Below are 25,980 nucleotides of genomic sequence, written 5' to 3'. Positions count from 1 at the left end.
CTTGGTTGGTTGATTTTTTTTCTGCCCATTTGCTTAGTGTAGGATTCTTCTCCTTCCTTGTCCAGCCTTATCTTATTCATTTAATGACGAATGCACTCAGTTACATACCAACCTGCTTCTGTGTCCTTCCTATGCTGTGACCACTGGGGATCTGGAAGGAGATTGGGAAGGAGCTCCAGCCATTTTATATCCACATCCAGGCTCTCAGTGTCATTCAACTGTAGTCAGAGGTATCTTCCCCTTCTTTTTCAGACGGGACAAGAGGCAGAAGAGTTTAGAGAAATACCGTAATTTATTGAAAATACATAGAAATGAATATTAGAAAAGCAACGGAGTTTGCTAATTTCCTTGTTTCCCTCTCTACATCTTCATGTTACAGTGCTACAGCATTGTCTTGACATCAGGCTCCGGGCTGGTGGTACTGAATTTGGAAAGCACTTAATTTCATCTTTGAATTTCACATGCTTTTTCTCTCATTTTTTAAGGCTCTCTTCTGCTTCAGAGGAAATATGTTCTGACATGCTGGAGTTTGCTGGTGGTAAATATTTCCTTTCACTACAAAGTGCATGTGTGAAAAAGCCTTTCTTCTTTTTTTTTTCCCATGGAAATATGTTTCATTCTTGCTTGCTTCTTTTTCTGCTGTTATTAATAACCTGTAACTTAACTGAACCTGGAGGGCTGTGTGAAATAACACTTTTGGACCTGTGCTTTCAGCCACACCATGCTGAATAAAGTGCAGAAGTTCTGTATATGCCTGTGTGAGAGGGATTCAAACAATGTATATGACAGTCTGCATACTAGACTCGGTGGCAAAGTAGGGATCACAGGTGACTCCTCAGGAGATGTGCATTCCCAAAAGGATTTTTCCAGCTCCTAACCACAGAGGAGGAGTATTCAGCTCTCCAACTGCTCCCCAGATCTGGCGGTTCTGATTTGTTTCCACTGCAAATAACCAAGAATAGAAAATGACACGTAATAAGAAGTCCCCAGCCAAGTAACCGTGCACGCTGTGCTTCCTCTCAAATAAGCAATTCCCCTACGGGCTGAGGTCTCGGTACTCGGGCAAAAGAAAGGGCTGCAAAGGGTTAAGCCGTTGACTTGCCTGCTAGGCAAAGTTTGAGGAAGAGTATGTCTGAGGCTGAGTACGATGCAGCTCCGCGTTTGAAATCTGTCACACTCACTTAGGAGCTCTGCATCGCTGGTTGTCACCGGTGAATAATGATCGCACAGTGATAAGATCGCTCCGCGGCGTTGCGCCGGAGCCGCCGAGGGAAAGAGAAGAAAGGAAATTACAAGGCGTTTAACTGCTTTAGCAGGGTGTTCTTCGGTGTCATCGGTGAGTGTCAGGGTCAAATGACTGGCTGGACAGCAGCTTGGAAAGACAATTTCCTTCCTCCTTTCCTTGAGAGAAACCCTGGGTGATGGTGACCATTGGCAGCTATGGGAAACACAGACATTGGTGGTCATCTTTAAAGTAATACCATGCCGGAGTCCAGCTCTTCCACCACTTTCTCCCCTTTCAACCTGCCGGACCCGGTGGGCTTTGGGTGACCTACTAAGAAGGACCCACCTCTGCAGCAGCAGGTAATGGTTAGTTAAGTCACTTTCTGGATTAAGACGATCTTGATTTGATCAAAGCGTGTCCTGAGTATCTTTCTCTGATTTGAAGTGCGGCGTGCTTGAGGGGCCCAGGGCAGAGAGGGGGAGGGAGGCATGTACAATTCCTCCTAAGCATCCTGAGCCTGGGGGGCAGTGCAGTAGCCTGCAGCCTTGCAGAAGTTTTAAGCATTCCAAATTTCTTCCGTGATTGGTGGCACAGGGGGCAGAAATGCCTGTGATCAACAAAGGTCTGCTTTGCCTTATGTGATGTCGACAGGTTGCTAACATTAGGAACGTGAAGAAAAGAGATGGGTGGACAAAAGGTGACTTAGAAAGGGTTGGCTTTTGTCACGAGAAAATGCACTAGTTGTCTTATCTCCTTCAGGAAAGAGATATAAATTATGTTCAAATAACTGCTCTTAAAAGCATGCAGGCCCTGGGGGGTGGGGTGGGGTGGGGGGGTGGAATAAAACAAGCAAGCATCACCACCACAAAACAAACAAACAAAACCACACCAAAACCAAAACACACACACACCCCAACAAACAAAAAACCAACCAACCAAAAACACAAAAAAGAGACAGGTCTTAAAAAGTCAAAACCCCAGAACAACCTTTGAAAAAAAGGTTATTCATTCGCCTTTGGACCCTACAGGGCTCCAGATACTTGCATCCCTCGAGACCAGCTGAAAGCTGCAGGCAGACTCGACTTCAGAGCAGCCCAGTCTCCGAACCGGGGATACAGGTTCTCCCTGTGGTCCGACCCATGCCAGACTCGCTCATTTCCAGCCAGCTAAACCCCACGGAGGGCCTCGGGCTCCTTCCCCTTCACCCCGGATCCCGGGGCCTAAATCAGACCCTGGTCTCTGAGGCAGTGGCATCAGGACAGAAGCCGGGTCTCGTCCTCAATTCCTTTTCTCTCGCCAAGTCCCCTGAGAATCGCTAGTTCGACCTGCTCTCCCCTTTCCCTACCCTCCTCCCCCATCATTACGCTCATCGGCGTAGACTAGGGCACAACCTCCGAGAGTGCAGGCAGCACGTCTCGGGGCTATCATACACGGGGGCTCTCCTAAGCCCCTTTGGAGGGCACGAGGTGGACAGCAGGATGGGTGCGGAGAAGCAGCAGCCGCGCCAAGCACACTGCTGCTGGGCTAATACCGCACCCCCCGCCTCCTCTTGCGGCTCCGCGATGGGCTTCTCCGTATGGCTTATTAAGCCTTTGAAGTCGTGAATAATTTAGCGCCCCCCCCCCCAAGCGAAGGGCGAAGGAGGTGCGGAGACAATGGTGAGTGATTCAGCTTTTGAGGTACGGCTGAGCAGAAAATGCAAGTAGTGAGCAGCCAAGGGTGAGGGGGAAGCAAACCCCGAGGCATTTCAGTTGCCTTTTCAGTTTCCTCGACACATGGCATTGATCAGCTCTCCTCTCTTCCATACCTCTGCAGCCCCTCTCTTAAAGTAACTCACAGCCAAAGCCGTATTGTGCATTTTCTTAATGGAGGAGTTTGAGGCAAATTGTCTTCGCAAGATCCACGTCCTACCTTGACGGCTGTATCCTATCGCTCAAGTGCTTTTCGGCATTAAATAGTCTTGTCTTTAAGTGGACTTGTCAGAACAAGGCAATAGTTTGCTAGGGAACTGGGCGGCGGGGGAAGGGTTACCCCGAAACAAGCGCAGGCAGCCCAGGATGCACACATACATTTACACACACGAACACGCACTGAAAGTGCACAGGAGACATTGCGGGGGTGGGGAAGGAGGGGGGCGTTGTTAGAGCTTTAGGGCAAAAGGCGGTTTCTCCAGTGGTTTTAAAGTCTTTCTGACTGATGATGGAAATCAGATGGAATACTAAAGGAGGTCCGTCTGTTCCCTGAGGGTTGGACTTTCTTTTATTCTGTGTTATATTTATTTCGTACTGCTATTGCCTACCTAAAAGTTCGCAGGGAGGGAGGAGAGAAGGGTGTGGGGGAGGCGGGCTTGTCGATGGTTGCACATGAAATATCGCCATGTTGGTGGGAAGCACGACTGAAATTGCTAGAGAGGACATCTCCCTGTTAGGACCGCAGCTTGGGCAGAGCTCACTCCCAAGCTTCCCTTTCGATATACCCCAAACGTCTCTGGAGCAGCGGGCTGAGGCAGCGCCACCAGTAAAGGCAGCGGAATCCTAACCTTCCTTCCCCGCAAGCCCCGGCCCGGCAGGCTCCGCGGTGAGGAGGAGTGGGGGTCCGAGAATTGAGTAGCCCAACACTCTCCTGGACAGCGCCGCCCGCTTGGTTCCGTTCCCAGAGAGTAGAGGAGGAGGGCAAGTCCAAAGGGACTGGGCTTGCTAAACTGCCGTCAGCAAGCAATGGGTTAAAAGCGGGGCGGGGGGCGGGGAGTGGGGGGGGGGGGGAGGGGAAAAAAAGGGGGAAAAAAAAAAAAAAAAAGAGAGAAAACCTAGCCTGACTTTGCCTCTTGGAAAGCTTTAGGTTGCTGCCCTGCCTTCCAAGCATTCTTTAAACTAGAAATGTGGGAGGGACTCCAGGAGAGAGAGAGATGGCTATCAACTGAATTCATTACTGTAAACATCTCCCTGGGGTGTCAGGCAGGGAGGAAAAAAAGGCACGACTTACATTAGCAGGGAATAGTCAGATCTGAGGCATCATTACTGCTAAGATCAGCCTGCAGACGCGGCTGAAGGCAGGCGCAGGACTTGGAGAGAGCTAGCCACACACACTCGCACATATACTCACATGTAACTGTCCGATGCCTTCTCCGACTTCCAAGGGTCCTGGGTTTCCTCCGTGCCTGCTCCTCATGTGATCCTTTCATAATTTCCAGAGGACAGAAAGAAAGAAAGAAATAAACCCCAAGACCAGGCGCACCCGCGGTCCCTTCTCGTTTTTTACCGGAGAAGGAGGAGCGGCGGGGGGAAGAGCGAGCGAATCGAGCAGAGAAAGTGCGTTGGGAATGCCAGAGCTGCGGGCTGCGCGCCGGAGAAGGAGGTGGCGGAGAAGGGGGGAGGACGATGCCGCTGCCTCGTAAGGGCGGAGGAAGGCGCGGGGGTCGCTCCGGAGCAGCGGCGGCCGGCGGGGAGTGGGCCCGCGGGGCCGGCCGGGAGCGGCGCTGGGCGGCAGCGCTGCGCGGCGCGGAGGGCGGAGGCCACACAGAGAAGCGGCGGCGGCGGCAGCGGAAAAGTTTTGGTGTGGGGGACCAGAGGCGCTGAGGGGGATTATGATCGGTGCCGGCGAGGGATTTCCAGACATCGCCAGGTACAGTTGGGATTTAATTTCTTTCTCTTTTCCTCGTAATTCTAGCCCTGGGCGATTTAAAGTAGAGGTACTCTTTGCTTTCTCCGAGAAGGCAAACTTGAGGAGCTGGGATCAGGTTGTGTGCCAGAAATACCGCCTCTGCCTCATTAGAGACCCATGTCAGAGAGTGTGCGGCCCCGGGCACACAAACGCACGGCTTTATGAATGGCCGGGGCAAGTATCAGGAGGTTCCCCAGGTTATTTTATGCCAGCTTGTTGGTTAGGAGTAGGACTTGGAGTCGCAGCTGCAGCGGGGTCCCGTATCCTCGGTCGCATTTCAGTGCCGAGTGGGCGGGTGCCGAACCTGGCCCTCACCCTGTGGCCCCCCCACGGCGCCGAGCGGGGATGGGAGAACCTAGAGCTACCCCTGCTGTGGGGCAACCGGCAGAGTTCCTGTCTTAGCACCACCGTTAGTATTATGTGAGACGTGGTTTTGAGAAATGGGACCTTTGAAGGTGAACCTTGCTTGGAAGCAGCAGTCGGCTTAGCTCGACGCTGGCGAGAAGCTGCGCCTGGCACCAGGATCCATCAGCTCCAGATCGCATCAGCAGCCTTCGGAGTGGGGGCTGGTGGCGAGAGGGTGGGGGCGAGGTTAAGAGAACTAGACTGGGGAGTACAAAGGAACCCCTCACAGACCTGATGAGTTAGACCGTGGTTTCTACGAAAATAGTAAAATACAAGGGGGTGTGTGGCAAAAAGATTGCAAAAATGAAGTCTAACAGCTGGAAAGACCTCTTCAGAGCATGAGATAAAAAGCCTTAAAAGATAAAGGAATCAGAAGCAAAGTGAGAGAGTAAGACTCTCCACCTTCTTTTAGGAGTGGGAATTGGTTAACAGGAGCTTTTAATTAATTTTAATGGAGGAAATATGTTTTAAGGCTCACAATAAGCTAATAAATCCAAAGCACAAATCTGTGTAAATTCCTGTACTGTTTGTATGAGATACTGGCTAGATTTCTTCAGATGCTGCTTTTTGCAATGCAGAGCTCAGTCAAACAGAAAGGGAGAGGTTCCTTACATGACGAGCAGGAAAAGACACTAAAGCAAGTCAGATCTTCCTCACACACGGAGATGTCTATACGTGCACAGAAAAACAGGGTGTGCGTTAAAGAGAGATTTATTTACTGCATCTAACTCTACTGTGCTTGCAGGAAAATGAAACCAGTTTAGAAGTTGAGATTGATCATTACTTGGGTTTAAAACACCCAACAAATCAGACACACAAAAAATAAAACCAACCAAACAACAAAACAAACCCCGAACCAAAACAACAAAACCCCACAAACTTCCATGGAGTTAATTCCTTGCTTCATTCATTGACATGGACTTTCTGCACAACCACCTTTACATATTTGTAGTTTAAAAGGAAGTTCATAAATTGGTTTCAGATATATGCATTTTTGGAAGGAGAAAAATCCATGCTGGCAATTTTTCAAAAAACTTTAAAGGTACCCTACCTATACCTCTATCCACCTTTTGTTCCTTTCTTCCTTTAAAGAGTCAATGTACACAATGAGACACAGTTTTTTCTTAATCAAAACCATACAACAGATATTATTTAAAAGTCATAATTTCTACATGACAAAAGTGACATTAAAATGTTAGTGCTGATCTTTTTTCTTAAGGTTATGACAGAGGTGAGATTTCAAACATCACTGCTATTTGTTGGAAATTTTCTATTTAAATGGTTGTTCTCTAGCCTGATGCAGTAGTGAGGCAGTTCAAAGTAAGAGAGTACAGGCCTGGAGTACTACAGGTAAAGTATAAATGTGTCTGGAAAACTACCTGTGACTAGAACAGTCATCAGTGTTTTCCAAAGTCCAAGGCTATAGCAAGAAGTGGTTCTGGAATGCACTCAGTGTTCTTACAAGAGTCACTCCTCATACACACATACACCCTATATTTTGTATAATGTGATGTTATCTCTGTTTGTCTTTGAGAGTCTGGCTTTAATTTGAGCCACTGTTACAAGTCACATTTGTATCCTGGCCTGCTGGATAGTTTGATTTAGGATGTAGACATATCTCCTTTGCGCAACCCTACACCCTCCCAGTTGGAATCTGCATTACATAGGCTATGGTTTCCTTTGAGAATCAAGAATGTCCTTTCCTTTAACTGCTTAAAATAGCTATATCTAAATTGTAGAACGTTATTAGGCCTGAATTCCCTACCTTTCCTGTAGAAAAGACATAAAGACATAGTTTTGCTAAGTCAAGAAAACAAAAAAGACTTCAAACAAACATCACTGTCAGGCTTTTCCTGTACTGCACTTTCTATTTAAAGGATTAGAAAGAAGGCACAATTAAGATAATATTGCTTCCAGGAAAGCGAGAGCTTTATTTCTTAATCATTTATGCTACCTCTTTAATCTCAAAATAAGTTCTCTTTTCACTACATTACTTACATGCAACTTTCAGGCTTTTACCAGAGGGATTCAAATCCAGTCCATTAGTGACCTCTATCTGCAAGAAGCGTATAGTCAGTAGTGTTTTTCTCTCTTTTTCTTCACCACAGTAGATGGGATACATAGGCTACAAATTGTTTTGGCTTTTTATACCTGCAAATCACTTAGCTTGTCAGGTTATCAATGTCATATCTGTTACAGATAATGTGATTTCCCAGTGTTTTTAAAAGTAGAAACCAAGAAAACTCATCTCCAGTTCCAAACACAAATCCAGAACTTGAAAAGAGCTCTAAAACTATTCCAGATATTCTAGCAATAATATGATGAACATTTGCAGAAATCAGAAAAATGTAAAAATATCCTATGGTATTGAACATCAATAATACAGGAATTACACTTGTGTTTGTCTGATGGTTTAGTGCTTGCTCTGAAGCAGACTAACTTAATGTGAAACTTTATTGCCCTTGAGTGCTTACATAATAACTGAAACTTGAGACAAACACTCAAACCAGATATACTTTAAGTAGACTTTATAGTAGCAGGGTGTTTAAAAAATGTACAAAAAAATAAAAATCCAGCTGTGTCTATATTAGGAATACATGTCAGAGATCAAGGAAAAGGAGGTCTTTATAAACAGATGGTCTCTTTTAGGGGATTATTAAACCCAGCTTCCCAATACTAATTTGTCTCTTGTTTATATCCATCGCTATATTCCATGTTTTAGTTAGTGATTGTAAATGGCAGTTGAGGACTTGATCAGCAGTATCTTTGGGTAGGTGAATACCATTGTTTGACATTTCCCAGATTGTAGCTGATTACCTCAGCACTTGGTAATATGATGTTTTAAGGTGTTTCCTTACTTCCCCCTTGGGCAGTCTTTTTAGGAGTCTTTCTGCCAATTCTTTTATTTATTTTCTCAAGAAACCAAAAGAGCTGGAACTTGCCCTAGAGGTATAAAAACTGTTTTTTCTTTTCTTTTGAAATTTTTTTTTTTCTTTAATAATAATAAAAAAAAAAGAATTATGGCAAAGAAGGCTAGTTTAACATACACCGAAGATAGGAGTTTTAGTTTCTCTACAGTTATATGCAACCTACACCTTTCAAGTAATGGACATCTTTTAAAGAGAACAGCCATCAAAAAATCATCATGAAGACATGCTTCTTGGCATGCATGTTTTATTCATTTATTTAAAGCAAGCCAAACCTTAAATCATAGGTAATACTCAGGGAAGAAACATTTAAAATAAAAAGTATTTTCTGTTTTACAAATTATACTGCAGTCATATCAAACAGTATGTCCCAGGAATAGTGCAGTTTAATCTGATATTTTGAGCCAGTGCTGACAGGTGTTGGCATCTTCTTATACTTTCCTTTATTTTTAACTGATGGTTTACTGAGCTAACAGCTACCCCCTGGCCCTGTTGAATTCCTTCGTCTGACATCACCCTTTGAACTGAATCAAAATTAAATGCTGGCTACAACTTAAGTCAAATCCATCAATTTAGCATTCCTGAAAACTTAATGATGCATAAAGAGTTTGGTAAAATGCCCCTTCTAAAAAGAAATTCTTGTTCTAACAGCTTTACCTCAAAAAAATCTCCTGTATATTTTAATTCATGCTGTAACTTCTTTATTAATTTGTTGTGAAAGAAACCTTTTTGTGGTCTAGCTTAATGCAAGGATGTATTTATAAAAGCATACCACACAGAGAACTTTGGTCATGTAAAAGTACACTATCATTGAAACTGACCCTTCAGCCCTTTGAAACAAAACTCAGCAGGCTTTTGATGTACAGGATCAGATAATTGCTAGAATTGGTCCTGCAAAGTGACGATTATGATTTGGCCCCAGGTGAGACATAGCTTGCTTTCAGCAGGGCCTGGTCAGTATTTTGTAGGATCTGCACTTTGCAAAGCAGAATATTAAAGGTCACAGATAATATTCTGGCTTGGCCTTCAAGTCAACAGGCCACTTTCATAACACTTAATCACCAGCTACCTATTCACAAGGTAAAACATTATAATTTTCTGGCACAGCTATGGATTAAAGGCTGCAGTAATATGTTTTTTTTTTAAGAAAAGAGTAGTTTTGAAAGATAGTTTATACAATAATCTGTAGATGACTGTAATGGCCTACATCATGGTTTTACTGTCCCAGACAGGGACATATCTTGATCCACAGAATACAGAAGAGGGCATTAGTTCTTTTTATCATCATTTATTTGTGAATATATGACAGTGAAATTTTTTAATGAAAGGGCTGAGGTCCTTTTCTTCAGTCTAAATTCTTTGTTGTGGCCAAGTTGTCAATTTCCTTAAAAATGCAAAATCATACCAACAACAAATTTGTTCCTTCCTGAAAACATGTAAGCGATGACTCGATTTATCCAAAGCTATTCCATAACCTTTATTCAGTCAAAATTGACATTGTTTAATGTCAGGGATCTTGAGGAGGGATATTCTGGAATTCCATGTCACTGATTCATTAGCTGTCATGTACTTCTGTATCCAGCAAGGTCTGGGCAGGCTGATGCTAGACACTTCTAGTAAATATTGTAAATTATACGGAAGTACTATATGACCTATTAAGAGCAGGAAAGGTCAGAGCTCTGAATGAAAAGCCTCATCAGCACCTTCTGAGAGCTGAAATCAGTGCGTGCCAGTGTCACTCCCAGTTGCTGCTGGCAGATTTTTCATTCTTTTATCAAATCCATAAGGGAAAATTAAACAGAAGAGAAGAGCTCTCATCGTAAGTATGTCCACATAGCAGCACAAGTAGCTCATACCTCACTGAGCTGTTCCATAAAGTTAGCCAAGAAATATGTGAAAAAGAGTTTCCATATGAGGAAAGGGGACAATGCTTCTGCAGTGTGTCTTAGCACTAGTGAGAGCCTTCAGTGATGCTCATACAGTCTTCAGTTGTCACACAGACTGCAGAGGATTGAACCATGGTCAAACCAAAGATCATCAGCCACATGGTTGTAGATTCATAGTTACAAATATTTCTTTCTCTTGAGATTTCCTGTGTGTTTTTGCTACAGAGAAAAATAAATGCAATATTAGAACTGTTTTAAGATGAGCATGACATTCACAATGTCACTGGAAATTATCACAGCAACAACAACAAAGTAGTATTTTATATCGACATCTTACAGAACAACAGCTCTGAAGAAGAAATTAGGGTTTTCTTTTATCTATGTATACATATATACAATTTGGGTATGTGTTACATGTATAGGGGACTGACTTTGTCTATAATCACAGAGTTCTCTATCAGACCCTTCAAAACATACACAATTGATTTTCATTCAAAATTAATTTTGTGGGTGAACTGAAATCAAATTCAACAAGGAGAAAACTTGATATTTTTCCTCCAGTGAGTTGGAAGTTTCTGTATTAGGTAAAACCCAAGGTACTCCCAAGTGGTATTGCTCCCAAGGTCAATGGAAAGAGTCTGCAGCAAACTTACTTTTGCTTATGAAATAGACCTTCACAGCTGAAAAACTGCTTTTTAAATTAATGTATTCGATTCCAGACTCAATCCTTCTCTCTTTCACTGGCAAGTTAATTTCACAGACACTCTTCTCATGATTAGAGATTACTCATGTGAGTAATAATTTGAATACCCCAAAGTGATGTCATTTAGCCATAATTGAAGATGATACAACCCCAACAGTGTGTCTTGGGTTATACTAATGTGTATATGTTTTCATCAGTAGTTTCTTCATGTGTCTGTGGGAAAACAAGCTATGTAGGTACAAGCTGTTTAGATGACTGGAACTCTATCTGTATTAGGATTGTTGCAGTGTATATGTAATAGACACAGCCTACATTAGGATGCTTCTCTAAAAACTATCCATAGACTAGGAATTGGGTGTGTATATCATTTAATGAATACACTTTTGGTAAGTGAGATGGTTTTAGTGAGCCTGTTGCACGCCTGAAACACTGAAACCATGTGAAGTGTCTCTGAATGAATATTTGTTAGCAGTACCTTATAATTTAATTTGTGATCTAGAAGGCTTTGCCTAGGTGGTGCTTCTTGTGTCATTGAGAGATTTGCATCCAAGTAAATGTACTCCATTTAGTAATCTTGTTTGCCTGGTTTCACAGGCCACCTCATTGACTGATCTAGGTTTAACCTTATCTTTTAACCACTTAACTTGGGAGTTAGTTGCAAATGGTCCTAGACTAAGTATTATTTCTTCAGCCATATCAGTTGAAATTTTGCTGCTTATTTCATAGTTTGTTATAATTATGTAAAAAGAAATAAAATCACTTTGATGCCTTAAATGACGTGAACTGGAATGGGGTGGTTGGAATACTTCAATTTTATGTTAAAAGTCTATGTGCATATTGTATCATGTTATAATGATCCATTACTATAAACCCCAAATTATTTACTGAAGAGAGAATCTGGAGGTAGTATAAGACATATAAAGGTTAACCCTTCTAATACACATCACATTTTCATTCGTGTTTTAAATTCTTTCAATGATTTCATCTGAAACATTTTATTCTCTGAACTACTATAAAAAACTAGTTTCCAACACAAAATAATTAAACAAGTAGAAAGTGTTACTATCCACATGATAAATTTCTCCTTCTTTAAAACAAATTTACCAGCCTAACAACAAACTTCCTCTTACTGAAGACAAGTATACAGTTAGGGACTGCTAAAATTTAACAGAATATAAACACATACACACAGACACACAGAGTAAATCCCAGCTGTGTTGCTAAGTTCTGTGTATCAAATTGGTATATGCCCAACAGCGGTTTTTGAAATAGCTTGTTCTGGCCCTGTGCCATGCTGCTCAGTGAAGAGGTTCTTCTTGAAGAAGTTCAGTAGTAAATTGTAAAATGTGTTTTGCCAGTCGAAGGCTTTTTTGTTTTCATTTGCGAAATTATTTTCACTGAGTGACAAAATTAGTTTCAGAATCTTATTCTTCAGTAGTTGTGCAATGGAATAACAGTCTTAGAGAGAACATTGTCTACATGCACACACATGCATGCAGGGACACATACACTAAGGAAAAATAAAATAAAAATCTGAGAGAAGTAAAATGGCAAAAGATCATTTAGCAAAATCTGTTTCCTTCTGGAGCTTAGTTAACATCTTTTTTATTATTGCATAACTAGACAGTGGAGCATTCAGTGATACTGTAGCCCTTTGAAATGGAAATTATATATGAGATTTTCTAGTTTGATAATTTTCTTATGTCCCCTCATTCTTTCTCCTCACAATTAATAAAGAACTGTTCTCACAAGGGGTAGTCTGTTTAATATAGTTTTAAAAATAATAATGAAATTGTATTTCTAAGTTTTGCATTGTTTGGTTTTTTGAGTGTTGGTTACAGGGTACTGAATCCCTCTCTTGATACTACTTTTTAGTTATGTATAATTCCAGTGAAATGCAGTGATTGAAAAACAGATAAAAGTTAAAAACAAAACCCGAACCAAACAACAATGAAAACCCAAACCCAACCCAAGCAACAAAACAAACAAACAAACCAACAAACCCCAAACAACAGCAAAACCCCAGAAAAGCCAACAAGTCCAACCAGAACAAACCCAAAAAGCAAACCCAAAGGAAACTCAAACCCATAGCCCAGGAACTATGGAAATCTCATTGCTAGCAAGATGGTTGTTTTCTATCCCACCCTGGATAATGTTATCAGTATCAGTTTAACGTAATATTTACTACCAAATACAGGTTTCAACTAGTTGGTCAATTGCCACAGAAGTCAAGCACTACTATCCTCAGATCAGTACAGTAACTCTTTATAAATCTGGAGCAAATGAGATGTTAAACTTGCTGCCAGCAGCACTGGCAACAGAACTGTTGATTTGCTCTGATTCTTTTTCCTCCTAAAATTTATCAGCTGTTCCATACATCCTACATGGTGTGACTGTGGATTTGCAGATAGAGGGACAGAATGACTGAAAGCGGATGGATGGTATGAGTGTAAATAGGTCATAAGTTACCAACTGTAAGGCTTGAACCTGAGTACCAGGAGAGATGATTATAAATTTTAGAATCCCTGTAAGGATAAGGAACTCTCTTGCTAGAAGGGTTTGGCTTTACTTCTTTGCCCTTCACTTGTCCAAAGTTGAAAGTGTGTAAATCAGTCTTTATGGGCAGAAACGACTCTGAAATTCATAACCACTCATCTCTGTGACATTGATGGAAACTCTGTTGGATAAAATGCATAGCTATTCTAATTATGAACCTCTGGTATTCAGAACTTCCCTTAGGCCATCAGTATCTCATGCAATCATATTTTACAAGCTGCTGAATGATTGTCTTGTTATACATACGCTGACTGAGAGAAGTTATCCTACAGTCTAGCCAACCAGCTGCAGAAAGATGATGCTCTTTAAGGACTAGCAGAATAAACCTTTAAATTTCAGATATCATCAGTATCAATACATGAGCTGTTTAGATCTTGTTAAGAAATATGTGATGATCTTGGGAAGAGGTCTTTAAGTATAGCCTTGTATATTGTTCTGTGTTGAATGATAACCATGTTTGACAGAAATGTATTCTTTTTAACTCATTCAGTGCTTTGTTAAAACATCATCTCCCCTATATTAGAATTCAAAGACTTGTAGCCTGCCTATAAAATTTACACTCTCTTCCACCATCTGGGGTACTTTTATTGACATATTCTCTCCTGTTTCTCTCAGTCTCTTTTTATATTGAAAAATACATACAGCATCATAGGCTGAATGGGAATTTTTAGTTAGATCTTCAGCTAAGAAGAATCTCTCTTTCAAGCTGGAATTAATTCTGACTGTCAGATGCATTAAGGACACAAAGTATTCTAAAGATACTATGAAAAACAAGTAGGGAAGATAAAAACAGGAAAGGGAAAGTGACTAGAAAACAACTGGGGGAAAACCAGGATGAAAGTGAGTAATCAAAATTATCCAGAGTGAATGAAGTGCAGAGATTCACTCAACTTTCTGTGCAACAGGAAATCAGAGTTTCCTAACAGTCACAGTTTTAATTACCTAAGCTGTTAGTCATCTGCAGGGAAGACTGTGAACTGCTGTGAGAGGCAGAGGTAGGGCAATCCACAGTCTAGGGGGACCTGTGGGGCAGAGGAAACTCTTTGTGAGGTTCCCTCAGTTCTTTTTGTGGTGGGTGTAGCACATGGGAATAATCAGACAGAGTTAATGCTGTCTCTGAATGTGTTAGCTTTGAAACAAAACCCTTACAGGTATGGTGAGTCTGCTTTTGTGAGCTTTGGTGTATTCCTTCTTAGTATTGTGACCTTAGAAACTGTGTTTGTTAGCCATTTAAAAAAAAAAAAATGGGGATACAGAAGCAAGATGGGATGGACAAAGCAATTAGTGAGCAACCAGTCTCAGATTTTCTTCTCAGGCATGCATGTATACATAGAAAGTCCACTTTATATAGACAAATCAAGAGTGGGTAATTAATAGTGTTTGTTATTGAAAATAAATTACATGGATCATGGCAGCTTTTTTGTTGTTTAGCTTTATCTTGCCTTCAGACCTCTCACCTGAAAACTTAGAGATCCTTTGTGTAAATAAATCCACATCTGAATTAGGATATCAGTACTAGATTAGCAGTAAGGGCAAATGGCACTGAATTAATTCTTTGTTATTCTTTCATATAAGAAACACTCTGAAGGAAAGGGTCATTGTGCACTACAATAGACAGAATTGTGATGTTACTTCTGCATCACCAGCATATTCAGGCTGTCCTGTTAATTCTCAAACTCTATGTTATGGTCTGGCCCTGCAGTATATTCTTTTCCCTTGCAGCCATAGGCAAGGCAGAATTCAACGCTGGATTCTAAAAACAGTAAGGTGACAAGAAGTGGTGCACCCTGAGAAGTGAACTGGTACCAGTTGCAGAAATTCCCTGCATGTTTGTACATATGGGAAAGTTGGCATTTCTCTTACCCTAGGCACACCAAATACCACAATCAGCATCAGCGCCAAGCTGGGCACTTAATATGTAGGAAGGAGATAATTTATGGGGAAGATTATACTAGAGATTTATGTCTTTGTTTTGTTTGAGAGGGTATGCAATTTTTTAATGATTTCAACATTCTCCAAACGTGTTCTGGTAATAATAATAATTGCCATACTTTATGTCACATGTAGTTCTACTTCTTTGCTTACTTGCAGTTTTGCAGAAAGCATAGTAAAGAGTCTGACTAGAGTTCAGTTACCACAACTGTGAAAGAGAAGAAAAAACTTAGTGGAAAGAGTGGGTTGTTTGAGTTAATGTTAGCCCTTCATTCTTTCCAATCAAGCTTTTTGTGACTAATGAAAAACAATTTGGCTGGTCTCAGTCTATCCCCTCATGGATTTTTTTGCCCACATGGGACTAACTACCACATAGGTTAGTTCTGTGAATAGTTCTAGGACAGTTATGGCACTGAACTGCATTGCTAGAACTGCTTCAGGGAACTTCAGTTTCACTTGGTAATACTTGTCTTCCCTTTCCATGAGCACTAAAATTCAGCCAAACATGTTTTGCAAGTAATTGTTTTTAGAGAGTGGAGAAAACTCATATTTTATCAAATTTATAAATCTTTTATTAGACATTTTGGATAAAAAACAAAAACATATACAAGTAAAAATTAAAATACTCTGAACTATTTCTTACTAGCCAACATTTAATTCCTGGGAACAGGAACAATGTTATGGCTTCTGACCCATCTTTCCTAACAGTTTAAGACAAATAACAAGGTGTAATATTTTTAAAGATGGAGAAGAAATAGAAGAACACAGTATTTCTCCTACTGAATACATGGTTTTTTTCTGTTTCCATTTGAAATCCAGACATAGTGATGTACATGAAATGAAGGGTGGACTCAGGTAAACCCACCACTATTAACAGAGCCTCATTTTTCCAGTCCCTGTCAGAAGTGAAAAGATGTATTAGGTAAGAAGAATGAGCTACTCTTTCACCTCCACATTCTCTTCTTCCTCTGTTCTTACAAAGTAGAATTACGCCAAAGTCATGCTTTAGAAGTCCTTGTAAAAAGCACATTAAGAGAAACAAACTGTGCTGTTTTTCCTGACATAAAAAGAGGCAACGCAAACAAAGAATAGAAGGAAAAGTGAATAACAGCATTTGATCAAAGAAGTTCTGATACACAGGTGGATTCAGAAAGCTGCTTTATATTAGATATGTAGTGCTCATATAAATCAGGGCTGGGCAAGTTTACAGCAGCTGACTATCCACCATATAGAACAGAAAACTGCTCTGTTGAGTTCCTTGTTAGAGTCATGACTAGAAGCCAGCCTTCCTTGTGTTGCTTTAAGGGGAAAGGATTGTAGTCTGGGAGCTGACACTGCTATTTGTGCCCTAGCTGACTCTGAATCAATGATTTAAGGAAATGCTTGGGCATACGATTGCCGAAGGTCAGGTTTAAAGCGCTGCTCTAGTTACTTGCTGCTCAATTTGGAGTACCAAATTCATATGTGGACATGGTTATGTAATTTATCGAGGCATCTATTTATACTTCAGTTATGTTTCTTGTATCTGTCTCATAGCAATTGCTATGCCCCTTGTGACTGATGTATTTTCTATGACACTTTTCACACGTTCCACCCTTGCTATATTTGATGCAGCTTGATTTTTCACATGCATGTGACAATCGTGGGCATGCAGTATGGCTCTAAAAATTTTCCCAGACTAACTTTCATCTCCTGTTTCCATAGGACCACAGATACAGTGGTTTTATCAATACAACTCTGGGCTTTTAGTACTTGCATTGAGTTTCAAACTGATCAGTCTTAGTGAATTAAATAAATTCCCTTGCTACGGGAACTCTCTACTGTAGGAGTAGGGAAAATAATGACAGAAGTCCTCTATCAATTTGCCATTTAAAAAAATTTCAGTTAAGCCTATAGTTGTGCATATTTTGATGAACATATTGTTTAAGGAAGATAAGAGGAGTAGGAAAACAATGTTACTGGAGATAAATTAGTACTGCTGTTTTGCAGGTGAATATTTACCTCCAGAATCTGCAGAGAGATGTTACACTGCTGTCTCCAGTCAGATACAGGCAGCAGTCTGTGGAGTTTTGCTAGCTGGTAACTGGTGATGTCTTTACATACATGATTTAACAGCCTTTTTCTTATACAGCTTTTACTAGTACCCCAGAAGCAGTTGGTGTCTAAAAATAAATGTATAAATTTTGTTAGTAATTGTTTCCTTTCTAAAAACTAGTGTAGTGTTTTGCAACTAGATATGAAACAATCTGAATAATAATGAGCCATATTCTGTTCTTTTTTATTTGATCTTATATTTTACTCATCAGTGTAGTAGCCTAACACCAATCTGTAAAACTTCAGTGAAAGATGTTTTTACAGAATAATTCTGTTATATTTGGTAATATCAAATAACTTTATTTCATGCAGAGGATTCTTAATATGCAACATGAGACCTGGCCAGTCAGAATTGCTAAGCCTTAAATTCCCTTCTGAACACAAAATTCAGGGCAGTGGTTAGTACTCACAAATATTTATGAGTGCATAGATTCTAGTTATAACTCCACATATGAACACTCTAGATAAGCAATTAGCAGAATGACATAAATTCTGCTGCATATTCCATCTGCAAATAACAGTGTTGCAAAAATTACTTGCAATTAATTGTTCTTTTAGAAATGTAATAAAAATAGTCTCTCTCTCACCTTTGCATGCTCTCTCCCTTTCTAGCTACTGTCTTAACCTCCAAAGCTTGAAAGCCTAGATACATTAAAACCTAGATCTTGCCACCACAATTAAAGGGTTGTACTTTTATGGTCATATGATTCTATCTATTTTAACATCTCTTATCTGAAAGAGCTGCTTTAGGAAGGAGTCTGCGGGTTCACTAATAGGTATAGATACAAAGCTGTCATTTTAAACTGTGTGGAAATGAGATTAGAGCTGATCTGATGAGGAGCAAATATCTTCTTTCACTCTAGTTCCTTTCTCCCAGGTAATTATAGAGGTTAAATTTATCAGCTTAGTGTATTGCTTGCTTTTCAAGCAATCTCTAGTATGAAAATTCTTCCTGTCATAAATAAGTACATGTGCCTTATAATTGCTGACAATCATGGGGATCCTTATTTCTTTCCTTTACATGTACTGCAATGCCAAAAATAAAACTAAGTATCTCCATATCTCATATGACTGGTCTGAAACAGAGGAGAATCTTTCTAATAAATTTTCATTATTTAAATCTTCTCATGACACACTACTACCAATAAGAGAAAATTAATTATGAAACCCGATAAAAGAGCAAGAACTAGTGTATGGCTGGTTATACTTTCACCACAGACTTTCTCCAGTATAAATCTAGGTTTATTCTTCTGAAATCTGGAACTATTTTACATCTATATAAACCTTCATCCACAGGGTAAAAGAAAAAGAAGATGAGCTTTCTTACATCAAACCATTTGCCAGTCTCACTGCAAAATATATTTAGGACTGTAAATAATCAAAAATGCAGTGCATGTTCAGGACTGCGTGAAATGTCAAGTAAAGAAGAGGGTGCTGATGGTTTATGAATCAATGCAAAGACACCAGTGCACTAACAAATTAAATGGGTAACTATAAAGAACTGCCTATTTGTGCACACCACCCATATCCATAGTGAAATTTAAAAAGCAAATGCATAACTCTATGTCATTTTTTTTTTAGAACAGAATCCAGAGTAGAAACTTCATGAAACTCATACACATCCTTAGTATGCAGTCGTTTTGCCGCTTCAGTGTGTGGCACTCAGGAGAATCACAGAAAAACCCCAAAAGTCCAGCAAAACAGTTACCTACTTCCAGACCACATGTTACCATAACCAGAAATTCCTAATAATGCTGCAGCTTCACAATAAATGATTTCTCCATATATAAACTGAGTTTGGAGTAAACAGGGGGAGAACATTGTAAGGCTATCCAGAAAGCACAGCAAAAATCTGAAAAATACTGTAAAAAAGTGACTATTACTGTTAAAACTCCTGTATATATCACCTTTTGCAGAGAGATTTAGGCAGGCGTGATTGATTTCTAAGGGTTTTGCTCTCCATTATAGCAATGTAACTCAGGAGTATTTTCTCATGGGTATTTCAGCACATATAGAGTATTGATCCAGAGGAGAACTATCTCCACATTACTTGAATTTTACAATATCCAAGACTTTTTTTTTTTTTCTTGCCAAAGCTTAGAATGATGTAACTGTACTCATTTTGCAGTTACTCCATACCAAAACAACAGAAGTTTCTTTGATTTCTCCTCTGTCTTCCCTTCTCTCCCCACAAAGTGTCTGAAGTATTATGCCTGTGAGATGCAGGCCTCCATTTTATATTGTATATGACACTGGCTCCTTCTATTTCCATTTTGATCAAAAATACATTTGGGAAGAGTTCCCTTACCACAGCTGAGGCCAAGTTATTAAAAATCCTTGATACTTTCAATTCCAATAGAAATCAATAGGTTTTGCACAGTATAACCATTTTTTCAGGGTCTCTCTATATATTTAAACACACAGAAATGGCGGTCAGCTATCTCCATTTGACAAATCAAGAAGCATCACCTAATATTGTTAGGTTTTTGTGTGACAAAGATCTAATTTCAATGTATACTATGACCTAAAACAGAAATTAGAGACAGTTTGAAATAAAAGCCCTTTCTGAAGATAAAAATTTCTCATGCTGGTGCTTCGGTTTAATTGTAGCAATATTACCTGCATAGTCCACAAAACAATAGCAATAAGTTATAAAAGTCATAAAAAACGGGTAGCAGGTTGGCTGGCATACAATGAATTAAAGTAAAGACCAATTTCCCTTGGCAAATGTTGATATGAATTATTAAACAAAACAGTGGCAAAATATAGTCTGTCAAAAGCAGTTTGCTTCTAGAGATATGTGAGGAATTAAAATTTATTTCAAAGGAAAGCTTTTATGTATGTCTCCAACATCTTCATTTGCTTGAATTGCACAACTTACCTTGGTACTAAAACTTCCCAAACTAATTTCCCAAATGGAGGATGAGTTTTAGGAACTTTTTCTTTTTTTTTTTTTAACAATACCTGAAATTTTCCTTCTTGAGTGTTTTCTGGAGAGAAAATATTGTAATATTGTAGTGAGTGTGGTACTAGTGGACTGAAAGCATGTCATCCAGTTCTGATTTGATATTGAGCATATCTGACTCTCTAATTTGAACATGTAGGTCTGTTCCTCAGCTGGTTTGTAGTGACATAATTTTCTTGGCTTTAACCATCTCATCATTAGATGGGTTATGTTAGTTTAGGATTTGAACCAAGCAATGAATGGTCAGCTGCGTGTTCTGATCTCTAGACAAGCTTTCCAGAGTGGCAAAAAATTAAAGGGCATGTCAGATATTAATGGTTATTTAAATTTAACATCAACTCATGAATTTTCTCCTTGATATTATGTGAACAATTTTGAAATATTTTTTAAATTCTCAAAACAATTTTACTTCATGAAAGAGGGTATCTAAAGTGATGCAGAATTACTAATTTGGTGTTCTAAATGCTACTTTGATTTGCATAACCCCCTGAAATTTAACACCAGCCCCTTGTTAGTTTTGATTGATTAATTTAGATATAGTCAATTTTTAGGTACTCACCTTGATAATAGCATCAAAATATCTGAGAGTCTGTTTAACATAAGGGACTGAAGTTCTTGGGCCTCAAAGATGTAAGTGAAGTGTTGGCCTTCAACCAAATCAATAGAAATATTTTTCACTGATATCAGCACTGGTATCAAAGGAATGGCGTAACTTCTGACCACGTGTTCCCTATCCTTTATGCCTAGTTAGTCCTTTTTCTTTCTCATTTCTTTTTTCTTTCTCATTTATGCTCTTGAATTATGAAGCTGTTGTAATAAAATTGTAGGAACTGTAGGATTATTCTGCAACCCCATGCAGAGCTACAGGCTGGGGTCAGAGTGGCTGGAGAGCAGTCAGGCTGAGAGGGACCTGGGGGTGCTGGTCGACGGTAGACTGAACATGAGCCTGCAGTGTGCCCAGGCAGCTAAGAGGGCCAATGGCATCCTGGCCTGCATCAGGAACAGTGTGGCCAGCAGGAGCAGGGAGGTCATTCTGCCCCTGTACACTGCACTGGTTAGGCCGCACCTCGAGTACTGTGTCCAGTTCTGGGCCCCTCAGTTTAGGAAGGATGTTGACTTGCTGGAACGAGTCCAGAGAAGAGCAACAAAGTTGGTGAGGGGTTTGGAACATAAGCCCTACGAGGAGAGGCTGAGGGAGCTGGGGTTGCTTAGCCTGGAGAAGAGGAGACTCAGGGGTGACCTTATTGCTCTCTACAACTATCTGAAGGGAGGTTGTAGACAGACAGATGTTGGTCTCTTCTCCCAGGCAAGCAGTACCAGAACAAGAGGACACAGTCTCAGGCTGCGCCAGGGGAGGTTCAGGCTGGATGTTAGAAAAAAGTTCTATACAGAGAGAGTGATTGCACATTGGAATGGGCTGCCTGGGGAGGTGGTGGAGTCGCCATCACTGGAGGTTTTTAGGAGAAGACTTGACAGGGTGCTTGGTGCTGTGGGTTAGTTGCTTGGGCGGTGTTGGATTGGTGATGGGTTGGACGCGATGATCTTGAAGGTCTCTTCCAACCTGGTTTATTCTATGTATTCTATGTATTCTATGTATTCACTCGAGTATTTCATTGAGTAGCTGCTAAAACCCTTTAAATGGTTAAGAGCTCTTTATTCTTTCTTTCTCATGCAAAGGAGCATCCATTCAAGAGAAGGCTACATATAAGCACTTAACTTGTGATCAGATTGCTAGTTTTGACCTTGGTGTGAAGGTCTACAAGCCTCCTGGAAGGGATATATTCCTTTCCTTCCTGCTCAGACCACAAACACAAGTACTGAGTGAAGATGGACCCCAACACCAGACAAAAAAAATATTATACAAGAACCTGGAATCTAATCTAGTGCATGTAGGTACTGTGTATAATTTTGATGTGGTACTGCATGTTATTTTTCAGCAAACTCATATAAAAATAACTGAATTTAAACAAGCCTGCTGTAGAAACAGGCTTCGATGCTTGCATGTGTACTTTGCTATGTAGACCTGTAACCTTTAGGCTTGAATTCTTCACAGACATTAAAAAACTGCCTTTCTTAAAAGTGTTTGTCTCCAGATAATTAGATAAAAAACACTGAAGGATGCTAATTATTCTTTGAGAAACTGAAAATCACGATGCTTGTCTCACTGCTGGAATACCATGTTTACTCTTTTAGCATTTGTCTCAAGTAAGCAAAACATCAGGAAATTTCTCTAAAAGCAAAAATTATTACAATCTTCAAGAAATCATGGGAGCCACATTTCTAGGCACAAAAAAATATAGTTTTGACAGAGCACTGGTGTGTTAGTGATGGGACTGGTACAACTGGCATAAAGGAACTTTCTCATCACTTAAGATAACTCAGTTAACAAGTTTTGTTATTTCAAATAGCAGAATGGAATGATCAGTGTTGAATGTTGCCATAGGGTTCATATCTTCTCCTTTGACAAAGAACTGACTGCTGCACTAACTACAACATCATTGACTTCATTTGGAGCTATAGGTGAGTAATTTAGAAGATAATCATAGAATCATGGAGTCATTTCGATTGGAAAAGACATTTAAGGTCATTGAGTCCAACCATTATCTAACTCTGCCAAGTCTGGTGCTAAACCATGTCCCTTAGCACCACATGGTGATTCAGTGACCTCCGTGGAGAGTCTATTCCAGTGTTTGATAACCCTTTCCATGAACACATGGGATTAAAGTAACAGCAACAGTCTATTGAATACTGGCAGAGTTTTTGTCTAGGCACCTATTCATAAGTTCTTGTATCCATAGGCCAAATTTACCAAACCATTACAAATGTCTTAAGTTTCCATTCACTTCAGAAAACCACTTTCACATGAGTACATATGCTGCATCAACAGTTAAAATCATGGACTCAGAAAGAAAATATAATCATTTATGTTATTGAACTGTGCATGCATCCAGTTCTCCTTTCTTTTTCTGGTCCTGTCTTATGCCTGTTGTGCACCTCCTCAAGCTATTTCAGTGCAACAAATAATTTTAAAATAAAGCTCATTGCAACAGAAGTCATGCCTTGCTATGTTGCACGCAAGATAGGGAGTTATATTTTATACCTGGATACTTTAGGTGGCATTAATAGCATCAATATTTATATTGCCATAAACTTAGCTTGAACTACAATGTTGTTTATGTAGTGTTATGTTTCCTGCAAGTATTCTTCTGTCACATTCATTCATTTGTGGATTTTTGAAGGTAAACATACAGCAGAACAAATCCATGTATATGGAGTTTCCAGTATTTTTAATATTATAGCCATAAAAGTAATGACCTTTACATAACCATCTGCAGCTTTAGGCAATGCCTTCAAACTCAGAGGTTTCTTGAGATTATTAATAGCAATAGCATTATTGCAGTAATGTGAGAACTGTAGCTGTCTAGATTGAATGTCACCAGTAAAACTGCACTGGAAAAAATGCCCATCTGTATTGGCTAAAAAGATAAATGGGAAAAATAATTTCTTTCATTGCAAAGAATTCTTAAGCATTTTGAGCAAAATTGTGGAAAGTTAATAGAATCATAGAATCATTCAGGTTGGAAAAGACCCCTGGGTTCATCCAGTCCAACCACTGACCCTACTCTACAAAGTCCAGTACTAAACCGTACCCCCAAGCACCACATCTAAATGACCTTTAAACATATCCAGGGATGGTGGTTCAATTGCCTCCATGAGCAGCCTGTTCCAGTGTCTGACCACTCTTTCTGTGAAAAAAAAGTTTCCAAATGTCCAGTCTAAACCTACTCTGTTTTAGTTTGAGGCCCATTCTCTCTTGTTCTATCACTAGTACCTGTGAGAAGAGACCAGTGCCAGCCTCTCTGAAATGCCCTTTCAGGTAGTTGTAGAGAGTGATGAGGTCTCTCCTTAGCCTCCTCTTCAAACTAAACAGCTGCAGACCCTTCAGTTGCTCTTTGTAAGATTTATTCTCCAGGCCCTTCACCAACTTTGTTGCCCTCCTCTGCACTTGCTCCAGTACTTCATGTTCTCTCTTGTATTGAGGTGCTGAAAACTGGACACAGTACTGAGGTGTGGACTTACCAGTGCTGAGAATAGGGTTAATAATCACCTTCCTACTCTTGCTGGACACAGTATTTCTAGTACAAGCCAGGATGCCATTGGCTTTCTTGGCCACCTGAGCACACAGCTGATTCATTTCAGCTGCTTGTCAGAACCCTGCCCTGAGTTCTAATTTCTGCCAGCTTTCCAGCCACACTTCCCCAAGCCTGTAGTGTTGCATGAGGTTGTTGTAGCCCAAGTGCAGGACCTGGTACTTGGCCTTGTTGAAGCTCATCCTGTTAATGTTGGCCCAATGATTCAATCTATACAAGTCTCTCTGTAGAGCCTCCCTACCCTTGTGCAGATCAATGCTTAACTTGATATCGTCTGCGAACTTACTGCAAACTCCAACATCTTTGTTGGCGACATGGACAGTGGCATTGAGTGCACCCTCAGCAAGGTTGCTGGTGACACCAAGCTGTGTGGTGCAGCTGACACGCTAGAGGAATGGGATGCCATCCAGAGGGACCTTGACAGGCTGGAGAGGTGGGTCCATGTCAACCTCATAAGGTTCAAGAAGACCAAATGCAAGGTCCTGCATCTGGGTCAGGGCAATCCCAAGCATCAATATAGGCTGGGCAGCAACTGGCTTGATAGCAGCCCTGAAGTAAGGGACTTGGGGGTGCTGGTGGATGAGAAGCTCAGTATGAGCCACCAGTGTGCACTTGCAGCCCAGAAAGCCAATCACATCCTGAAAGAATGAAAAACAATTTTTTTAAGCAAATATCTGAACAACTCTTTTACTATCAAATGAAAGAAGATGTAAACCTGCTGGACTATTCACGTTTCTCCAGAGGAATCAAAAATACAGCAGTTTTATTTCCTTTCACAGTTCACAGTTTGCAAAGATTTAGGACAGAAAATGTTATCACTGATTATTAGTATGAGTCTCATACATACAAATAAAAGTTGTTAAAGGGTTTCTAGATCAAGTATACAAATATTGTACATTATCATCATATTCTTTGCTGCAAATAGCCTGCAACAAGATCTGTCTTGCTTCAAAAAAATTATTTATAGTTTACTGATTTATGTTGATATTATACTGTCATTTTCATTCCCCATAAAAAGTTAATGATATGCTGGAACTATTTAAAGGGATTATGGTGTCAGTAAAATTTAAGTCATGCTACTTGCCTAAATTTACATTACTGAAATACTGCATGATGAACACTTTGTGGAATCATATGAAATCAAGCACATAAATGGGCAAAAACTGTCACCAAGAAAATTGCCTTTATAAGTTTAGCACCAGAAAAGCCACGTTGTGCAATTATGCTTTAGTGATTAGAAGGAGAAACATATTACAACAGAAGTGAAATCCCTGGTTTACAGAAGATGTTGGCCTCAAAAAGATGAGATTTCATTCCGGTGTCTTATTCCTTCTGACTCTGCTGCTGACTCACTGAACTTACTAGGTCGAGTCATTTGACCTGTGGTCCTATCTGGCTAAAAATTCTGACCTGTCTCAGAAAGTTTATTCATCACTCTTTTGGTGAATCATCTTTTGTCTGCAGAACACCTAAAGA

The 25,980-nt window shown here is 40.2% G+C and overlaps 1 protein-coding gene across 2 annotated transcripts in view; it reads left to right on the top strand.

The window, feature by feature from the left end:
• The first annotated feature begins 594 nt into the window (after positions 1-594).
• FLRT2 (fibronectin leucine rich transmembrane protein 2) overlaps positions 595-25,980 on the top strand; it is a 59,440-nt gene continuing 34,054 nt past the window's right edge. Inside the window, exon 1 of one of the 2 annotated variants that reach the window (XM_054161943.1) lies at positions 595-1,584. The gene's annotated coding sequence lies outside the window, so the exon portion shown is untranslated. Of the gene's footprint in view, positions 1,585-4,751; positions 4,847-25,980 lie in introns of those variants that run through there. The other variant, XM_054161942.1, reaches the window with a different exon arrangement.

The sequence above is a fragment of the Dryobates pubescens genome, chromosome 5 (assembly GCF_014839835.1).
Source record: "Dryobates pubescens isolate bDryPub1 chromosome 5, bDryPub1.pri, whole genome shotgun sequence".
Taxonomy (NCBI): Eukaryota; Metazoa; Chordata; class Aves; order Piciformes; family Picidae; genus Dryobates; species Dryobates pubescens.
Note: the sequence above shows the minus strand (reverse complement) of the source record. Positions and strands in the feature narration are given on the sequence as shown.